Here is a 10,359-nt window from a genome sequence, read left to right as displayed (position 1 = left end):
GTCTCTAATTTCCACTTAGGATCTAGAAGTGATCGTCTAGCACTTTTACACTGAACAACCTGCAGCGTACGTCATCCTCTGCAAAGATATTAACAAAACAATTAACGCTATAAATCTTTTAACCAGCTAAAATATTGTTATTGAATTTCCTGGATCTTTCCAGCTGCACTTCGTTCTCCATTGAAGTATCTGTTCTCGCAAGGCGGAAGATGAATTCGGTATAGATCCCGCTCGCTCAACGATCGACTCCTTTTGTTTAACATCTTCGAGACCCACGTTCTCGTTGAAAACTATTGATTTGTTATCAAAATCGTAGCCAGCATCGCGCAGGCATTATTGTATCGAGAGAGTACCCGGAGAATGGCCGGAGCAACGACGTTAAGGCGTAGGCAGCTCGCCTGAGGCTTCTCAAGGTTACTCGTTGCACTCTCGCATAGTAATCTTACGCAATAACCGAGACGAGGTAAAACGCACAAGCCGACACGACTCGGGGGTGTTGCGAGAACGACGGACAGCCTCGAACGGACGTAGATGCTGCGTTAGAAAAAGTAATTGAGGTGATCTCGCAATTAGCTTGGTCACGTGTCGCTCGGAAAACTGATCCGACTCATTATCGTCTGACCGAGGAGTTCCGTGCGAATACCCCCTTTTTTCGCAAATCCGCCCGAAGAAAAAAACAATAGACGATCGACGGTTTACTTTTCTTTGCCTGTTGCTTCAATCAAAACGTCCCATTATGAAATTTTATTTAATAAACTGTGAATCTTGATGAATTTTTTGACGATTTTTACAGATTTAAACTTATATGTGTCTGGTGGGGTATCAATAACATAAGATAGAATGTTTAAATTTATTTTGTAACAAGTCCTCAAAGAATTGTTTGCTTCCTTGTTTTCCCATTCGCCTCCAAAGAGAGAGGTAAACAACTAGGGTCAGGGGCCCAATTACTGTGCCTATACTTATTTTTAAAGCACAATGAATATTAAAAAAGAAATATTACATTTTTTTCATTGAAATCTGTTAATGTATTATGTATGTCCTTTTTAATATCCATTATGCTTTAAACATAAGTATAATTAATATAGGCACAGTAATTGGGTCCCTTACCCTACACATCTATGAATGGTTAAGATTTAAAACATGTACCAAATGTACGTTATACATATATCTCTTTTTTAATATTCATTATGCTTTAAAAGTAAATATAATTAAAATAGACACAGTAATTGGTACCCGCACAGTAATTTGGTCCCTCACCCTACATTCCAATCATTGTAGAGCTAAAGAAATCCGTAGAGCATGGGGTTAATGTACAACGTGTCATACATACGACAGGGTCCGAATAAATCGAGTAAACAACATAAATAAGTTTCGTTGGAATGCAGAAGTCAAGATGTAATGGGATAAGAGCGACACAATGTCGGTCCGACCGCGAAAGAGGATCCCGCGAGGGTGTAACATCTGTGCACGTCATCGGACGGTGTTTGGATCGTTCCGTCGGCGAACGTGTCGATGGAAGGCACCCCGAGGAAAGTCGATTCATCGGAGAGCCCGTGATTTAACGAGCACAGCAAACGGTGCACGTTTGAAAGCGAACCACCGTTAGTTAACTGATGCCGCGCGCTCTCGGGGCACGTGTTCAGCGGCGGGAGGATCGATCGATCGGCCGATAAAGGTCGAACGGATTCGAGGAAGATAAATCCCACGGATCGAGAGCCGCGAACGTTATACCCGGTGCTTGCGTCGTGAATATTGCAGCCGCCCCGACTGGAATGCCATTATGCTTGCGATATGAATCCGCAAATCGCGACCGATTGCGCGTATCGGTAGCGAGATGTATTCTTCATTTGTTTAACGAGCCGTCCGTGATAAACGACGGAGAATTTCCACGGCTATTTGCTGTCTGCACCTCTGAGTGGTTTGCTAAATGATGGAACGCTGTTTACACAGTCGTTTAGACTGGCGAGGTAGTCATCCGGGAGATGAAGTTAACGCTAGACCTACCTAGCAACGCAACTGATGTAATCTCATAATTGACGGCACGCACTCTAAATCAGAATCGATTTATTACACGTGGATCGAACAAGTCTTCAGTCTTTCTGCCAACCTCGATGGGTCAGTTTACCAGATGATATGTAATGGAAATTTTGGAAAAATTTGAAAGTTTAGTCCGAATTACGCAAAGAATGGTAAAAGTTCCTTTCCACAACTGTTTAGGCTTGAAACGAAAATTTAAAAAACTGTGTTTTATAAACTCATATAATTGATCAGAATTATAGACGAGTAAAAATGATAAAAATCACAGTTCCCCACGGTGTAGGTCAATATTTGCCTGTTCGGTTTGACACCACAACTCGTGTGTTTAATAAATAAAATAATTGTAATATAATTTTAGCGTGGCTCACATAAGGCAAATGTGACATTCTTCGATATTATCGTATTTTATAGAACGTTTACTTAATCTCCCATTATCTAACTGTTTCGGCTTGTACCATTTTTGCACTGAACGACTCAATTATAAAAGAAGAAATCTGAAGCAAGACTACTGTCATACTTGACCCATCCGGTAGCACTATCGTTACGACCAGATGAAACGCGCACGAATTTGTTCCGCCATAAGCTTGATTAGCGCGTTACACGGTTGCAAATGGACGTCTTAATGTTCTTGTGCGTTCTACTTGAACTTTGGAGTACCCGGAGTGTCAGTGATGCAATGCTTATCGAGTGTAACGCTCCGAGGTGAACTTTTGCAATGAGAAGTTTCGGAATGGTTCGGAATTGCCGCCAAAAAAATTACAGGAAGCATCACTTAACGAAATGAAAGACACGAAGAGGAGCAGGAAGGCCAGGTGAGTTGCTTCGTTAGCGACGCACAATTTTATTTAAGTACGAGAAGCTCTTCCCACGAGTGTAATCTTCGGAATTACGCTAAAACTGCGGACGACCTTTCCTTTTCTCCTGGCTTCCATTCTCCTTCGCTCTCTTCATCAACCTTTCCTGTCGGTTATAATTAAAACGGCTCCAGGACGACTGTGACGTCGGTGTCTTTGACCTGGAGATAACGAAGACGGTCGCGCACGGTTTAATGAGATAAGGAACCGGCAAAATTATTACTTCAATGGGAACAAATAATTAGTCCTAGTATTGCGAACTTTGCGAATGCTAGATTTAGTGAATGTTTAAGCAAGATCGTTTGCGATCCCAAAGAATTAAGAAGATTTGTCCGCAAATGTTAGTCGACTGCGAAAATATTTAAGGGAACGGAGTCGGAATCGGAACGGAGAGCAGAAATACTTAGGTTGGCTGTTTGCGGGGTCGGTGAACTTAAAAGGTCAAGATTATTCGAGTGGATAAGAGCAAATGCCACGACAGAAACAAAGGAACGCGTTTTAATTGCAACATTCGCCAAACAGTCGTCGTATTGAATGTTTTATCGATCGATTCGTTTAATTTTTAGAAGAAGAACGCCAGAACCGGCGAAAGCAATGCTCGATCGGAATGTATAGACGATAAGCCAACGTCGCTATCCAACCGCCATCTTGAATGGTCCTTTTCAGCGACCCTGCCAACCTTTCGCTACCTCGATGGCACGGACACCGAAAAACAGGATGGCGCCGTAGAAGATCAGACCTCGGGGTTCGTTGAACTCGAACCTCGTGCAAAACGTGATCCACAGATTGTGGTTCCTTCTGCGCCCGTGTCATCGAACTCGCTGACAGTGATTCCGAGCTTCGTTCCCAACCTTTCACTCCGAATCCAATCATGCCACGACCGTGCACAAATATCAATTACAGGCAAACAGTACACGCTGCGCCAATTTCGAATGGCGATTCTGCCTCGGAAAAATAAAGATTGCAACACTCTACACAAACAGCAACCGAACTCTACCAATCCTACAATAACTGGAGTATTTCAGCTTTGGAGTGTAGACATTTTATCGATTCGTGGCACGCGTGAAGCACGAATACAAATTTGTATGTATCATCTTCTTTCTAAATATTTTTGACTTCGAAATCTGCATCGATCTTTTTATTAGTCTTGGTACAAATGAGGAATAACGTCAGTGAACTGTTAAAAGGTAATATTGGCAGCCACGAGTTGATGCAGTTAAATTTTTATGTACCATTTTCGTTTTAGAGATTGTCAGGCGTACCTCTTTGAAATCTCCATCGATCTCTTATCAGACATGATCGAATAGTGTCGGTTAGCTGATAAAAGATGGCACATTTGACGAGGAAGTTGCAACATTGATTAAAAATCCATGTTCTGATTAAAATACAGTAATTAAGGATCCAAGTTCTATCCGAGGATTCAATCTTGAAGAAAATAAATGAACAGGCTACTTTATCCACAATACAGCATTGCAGCAATACTCGGAAACATCGAAGAATTTATTTTCGCAACGTCTCCAATTGCCAATTATCCGGGTTCAGATGAAACACGAACACTGTGTAAAATTATTTGAAAAATCGTATCGTTCAGAACGACGCATAAATGAAACACCATTTTTGACAGAAGGAGGAGCCCCAAGGCCAGCTCGGCCACGGTTTGTTATTTTCGGGTGTCTCGTAGATGCGAATAGGCTGTGTACTCGATGATGTCACTGCTTCAATCATCTACGCATGGCAATCTAGGTGACTCACCCGATGTAAGTAGCAAATGTGCACCTCGGACAGCTTCAGAAGACTCCGATACTACTCCCATGTTTCTAGGTTATCACTTATTCTTGAAGTTGCAATCGCGATACATTCAGCATTCATACGTTCAGCCTGTGCCCGTACGGGCAGCGAGTTTCGTGCCCTGGGCATACACAGAACGGCGGGCACGTAGCCACGCCCCTGCGGGCAAGGCTGCATGTATTTGTCACACGCACTGTCACAGCTATGTGGCCAGCTACGGCTGTGCTATGGCCTACCCCCACTCCGTTAGGTCACTTACCCGTATCTTTGCCAGTGTCGCCAGATCAAGACTTGTTCCCCCACCCTAATTTCCCCTTCTACCGCGCTATTCCCCACATTTCCGCCGCGGCCCGGTCACGTGACGCGTTTCGTCTCTGTCGCGCGTACTGCGATACTGACAGAGAGAGAGAGAGGGTAACCTTTTCCCCTCAATTCGTGCTCCCTCCCCTCACCTGGCATCGGTGGGCGCCCTTCCCGCTAATAAGCATGTTGAGGAAAAGGCTCAACCGAAGAGCTTGTTGGGATTTCGTCACCTCGGCGAGCACTTTATTTTCCTTAACTGGATTACGCTAGGCGACGTAATTGAGAGCGGCCGCACGACCTGGGAAACCAATTGACCTAAGTCCAATGAAACGTTGAAACATGCCCCGAGCGAAAGTGTGACATTTCTCGTCGAAAGAATCCGTCAATCTTCGGTGTCGATCGTTGCAGCAAATCATCTTCTTCGAGTGCACTCGTTTCGAATGAACGACGATCGTTTCTGCAAATCATCTTCTTTGGATGAGTTTGTTTCGAATGAACGTTTCTTCCGAATTAACATAAGTCGCAGAGATTTGCATAACTGGATGTACTCAAATAAAATCAACTGTTTCCTGTTAATCTGTATATCATGTTTGTAACACGTAGTAGAACAAGTTTGTTAATCATGTTTTATATTATGCAGGATTCTATGCATTCATGATAAAACTGTAGGTGTAAGACAGTAAAACGTTAGAAGAATTTATCTTATTCATGAATCTAGTAAGATCGAAGGTTTTATGCATTTATGAAAAATAAAGAACAGAAAATGAGAATTTAAAGTACAAGACGAAGCATCAGAGGAATTTCTCAGAATTGTTAAAAGAAGAATTTATATTGCTCGTGAACAACTAGCCTGCGGATTTTATGCATTTTTGATAAAAGTAAGGATGGCACAGGCATTTATTAAAATTATTAAAAGAAGAATTTATATTATTCATGACCCCAACTACATTGCAAATTACACGCATTTCTGATGAAAATGCCGAAATAAAACGCGAGGCAATCGAGACACTGGAAAAATGTGTCTTCGTTAAAAGAAGAAATTTATTTTTATTTTCATCCTGTTACTTGCAATCAATGCCAAAAAATTCGCGTCCACGCAATGATGTGACAGATTTATGCAACAATTCGATCCAGTACGCGTTTTTTCGAGCAGATCCAAGTTTAAAATTGTCTTCGTACGAAGTTCGTCGATGACGTTCCACGTCAGAGCCGGTACCGAAATATTGGACGATGTAATATACTGCAAAAATAAACGAGAAAGTTGCGATACACTTGACCAGCAGATGAACATTGTTAAGAAGGCCAAGTTCGATCGCGGCCAACCCGCCTGGAAAGGAATGCACGCAGGTTTCAATGAAAATTCCTGACCGATCGATTGAATCTCACCCAGTTAAACCTACACGGACGATTAACTTTAGCGCCCGGATGCTGTGATATAAATATACACGCGTTTTCAACATTCCAGCAATGTTATTGCCGGTGCTCGGTTTTCAGAATAAAACAACACAAAGAGACATTCCGCACGGTGGATGTAACGCAGAAACCGGGAACGATTATTCTGCATAGTAGCCAATCAATTAAACGAATTTATCGACGATTATTATACCGTGAAGAGCGAGAAACGAGTTCACATATCATTGAAATTCCTGTACATTCTTTTTAATACCAAGAAGGTGTACAGTCGGTTCACTATTCGGAGGAATAAACTCTTGCGTACGGAGTTCTATTAAATAAGGAAAGGACTAAAGGACTGTCTGTGTTTCATAAAATAATTTGTTTCCGTAGAACTTAGGAGCCAAGGGTAGTCACGTGACTTTTACAGAGTCAGCAAGTCAGTAACTGCTGTATAATTTCCGTTCACAGGCTTCAGCCACTGACTTAAGATCCGACGGGTCTTAAATCTGTGACTAAACTTTTCACATTTTTTCCTCTGTATTATCGATATTATGAATTCTGACGGCAGAAACGTGCTTCAAGTTTTTGGCTTTATTTCGCAGAGAATCAAAATATAGCTCAATTTGTAGTTGGAGATCATTTCTAGCGCGCGATACTCTCGATTTCATCCAGAAAACTGATCCAGTGGCATAAGAATGCTTGGATTCCACGCCATGCACATCGTTAATTTTTGGCCTACTTCTAACGCTTATATTACCAAATATCTGCATAATCTCGTCAGCTCGTGACCAGCGCGCGCTAGATTGAATCTTCCTCTTTCGAATGAGCCCTTTCCCAACGAAAAATATTCTCATATAAGGACGAAAAGTTGAGGCACGTAAAACCATTTTTCGCCTATGTTTGTCGGTAACGTGGTCACTCTACCTTATCGCGAATCTACGGAGTCTTGGCTCTTAATCTTTCTTTTCTTCTCAACATCTTTTCATAACATCATGCATCAGTTGCACGGTTTTTGATGTACCTACACTTTTAAGAATTCTAAGAAGAGTCATTTTGTACACATGACCAAAACATCGCACAAATAACAGAAATTAATTTTAAGTTACCCTCAGAATCCTGTTGAATTAAGGGTTGCTGGTATTACGAAAGTACCATTTCATTCAGACGCCGTGCACATCATCGGTCTTAATAAATCAAAGAAAAGCAAACTACGCCAGAACCTACAAACTCTCCAAACATAATTCCTCCGGATCTTTCATCCCCCAGAATCTTGGCCACCCCAGCAAACGCCCGAACCCACAGCCAGCTCCAGAAGCGAACATTCAAAGTAGCCGAAATAAATTCGAAGCAGGAGAATCTGTCTCAAGGCAAGGACACCTTCAGAATCCTCTTTTCTTCGAGAACATCCCACGGGAGGATGGACCCCTGAATGTTCCGTAGATGCTCGCGAGATCCCGAATAATCCGGTCGACCGTTCGTGGCCGCACGTTTCATTGCTGCGAGGCGAGATTCTTTACGACCCGTAAGGTCGATGTGGTCCCCGGAGGTTAACTCGTTTAACCTTCCCCTGCCATGGACGACCGAGATCGGGGATCTGCCCGATCCGCGATACGTCGTCCGGGGTATTCCATCGGGTACGGAGTCTCTCTTCGTCGCGGTCCCCCTCGGTTTCGAGAGGGTCCTCTCCTCGCGATCCTTTGGTCCCACCGAGATCCTTGCCCGGTGAACCGACCAAGAGCGTCGTGATATACCGGCACGTCACGATCCAGTTACTCGACCCACTCGACGCAAACACGGTACCCGGTCTCTCGCTTCGTACCAGGAGGTCGCCGGCTGATCCGTGACAACGTCTTCTTTCGTGTCCTATCCGAGTTTTTCGGCCTCGTGACTCCTCGATCCTGCCAGACAGATCGACGTCGTGTCCTTTACGCCGCTCGCTCGTGTCCTACGAATTGCCTGATTTACGAGCATACACTGGATGGGTCGCCAAACGTGTCGACACAGATGTTCAATGCGAAAGCGATGCACAGTGTTTTCTCGATATATGTCGCCAAATCCTGGATGATAAACGTCGTGGAATTATCCCCACTACCGCGGGGTACACCCCGCGAGGGGCCAAGGACCTCGGGAGACCTCGACGAGGAGTGTAAGGTCGCGTGGATCAAAGAATAATATATAGTGTTTTGGACAAATATCGGGAATTCACTGTACAGTGTTTTCTCGATATATGTGCGCAACACGGGTCTAGGCAGGGACATATATCGGCTAGAAGATACCTTTGATACACTGCCGAACGTAGAAAAGGACAGCAAAGTGGCCTCGGTCGCCGAGGAGTATATACATAATACGGGTCCGGTGTATCGGTGCGAGACCACTAGTATTCCAATAAAAAGACTTCTTTATTTCTCATTATGTTTTTTATGGAACTTTCACCAACATATTCGTGGCATTTTTCTGATTAAAATGACACCAAACACGATATCATTCGGATCATATTTACACTGATTTTCTGTTAATATAATTGTAATGGGCAGTAATTTTCATCGTTCATTACACGAGTAAATGTAATCGGAATTGTATCGTAATTGGTATCAATTTCGTTAGAAAAATGTTGGTGAAAAATAAAAAAGTTTTGTTATTGGATTAGTAGTGGTCTCCTGGTCTCACACCGATACACCCGACCCGTATTATGTTTACTCTCCTCGGCGACCGAGGTCACTCGAGCTTTGTTGCCCCTCACGCGGTATACCCCGCGGAAGTGGGATAGTTCTGGGACTTTTATCGGCTAGATATTTGCGACATATAACGATAAAAGCCTGTATTGAGTCAGAACGAAAGTTTGTAGTAACATGATAAGTTACTTTACACTACAGTTCGTCGAATAAATCTATGAATAAATATCGTAATTTTATGTTTGAATTTCAATTTAAAAATCCTGCGAACTTTCGTTGCAATAATATACATGATTAATTTTTTGGTTTCGTACGAAGAGAAATAATGCTTGATTTATACGCAATTTTGAAAATTGGATTCAGTTTGACTAGAAAGTTGATGACCTTCTGTGAAAATTTCGGGACTGAGAAGTCATTTATATTGTGTACAGTCTGTATAGTTTGACGCTTTGATGCTAGTAGACGAGAATGGCGAGACAATGCTATTTTTATGAGAGAACTTGGTTGGTTTTAATTATTTTTTAATGGGACTTTTATTGACGTCTTGGTGACATTTTTCTGATTGAAATGATACCTCACACGATGCAGTTCGGATCACGTTTGCCTGTTTAATCCACGATATTGTGAAACCTCGATTATCCGAACCAACCAGAGGGACGTGTCAGCGACGTCCACTAGAGGGCCAATTGAAATTAAAATAACAATTCATATGTAGAAGAAATGAAAATATTAACCCTCTCACAGCCAAATCCGGGTCTATCTGGACCCACAATACCAAAATAGTCATTCAATTACTCAGTTTCTGGTGAATTAATAAAATGATCAGCTGCTACATCAGGAAACAATAGAAAGGTTTTCAAATATGCAAAAAGTGCTCTTAAAAATATGGTTTAAAACATTGATAAATAAAGCAGTGAATGGTCCCAAACATCATTAATTATATAGTTATAAGAATGGTCCGTCATCCGAGGGTTAATGATACAGTTAAAATTATATAAGGGTATACAGGATACAGGATAAAATTACAGGATAAAATTGTATCGAGCCTGCCTCGTTTATATTATAATATAATAATTTTTATAATAACTTTTATTCTTCCTAACAATACAAGTATACTTGTATCAATGATCTTCAATGTTGCAGTGAATGTAACAATGCTTTGCAGCAAGTTTCAGCAACTGTCCTGGTGTTACTATGCTGCACAGTGCTGATATTTGTTTGTTAAAGCATGCAATCAAAGGATTAGCCTCTGCTACAGTCGAAAAGCTCTCCTGGTTAAGCTACTTGTGGTTGTAAAAAATATGTTTATT

This window comes from Halictus rubicundus, chromosome 3 (genome assembly GCF_050948215.1).
Source record: "Halictus rubicundus isolate RS-2024b chromosome 3, iyHalRubi1_principal, whole genome shotgun sequence".
In the NCBI taxonomy this organism is placed as follows: domain Eukaryota; kingdom Metazoa; phylum Arthropoda; class Insecta; order Hymenoptera; family Halictidae; genus Halictus; species Halictus rubicundus.
This window is presented reverse-complemented; position numbering follows the sequence as displayed.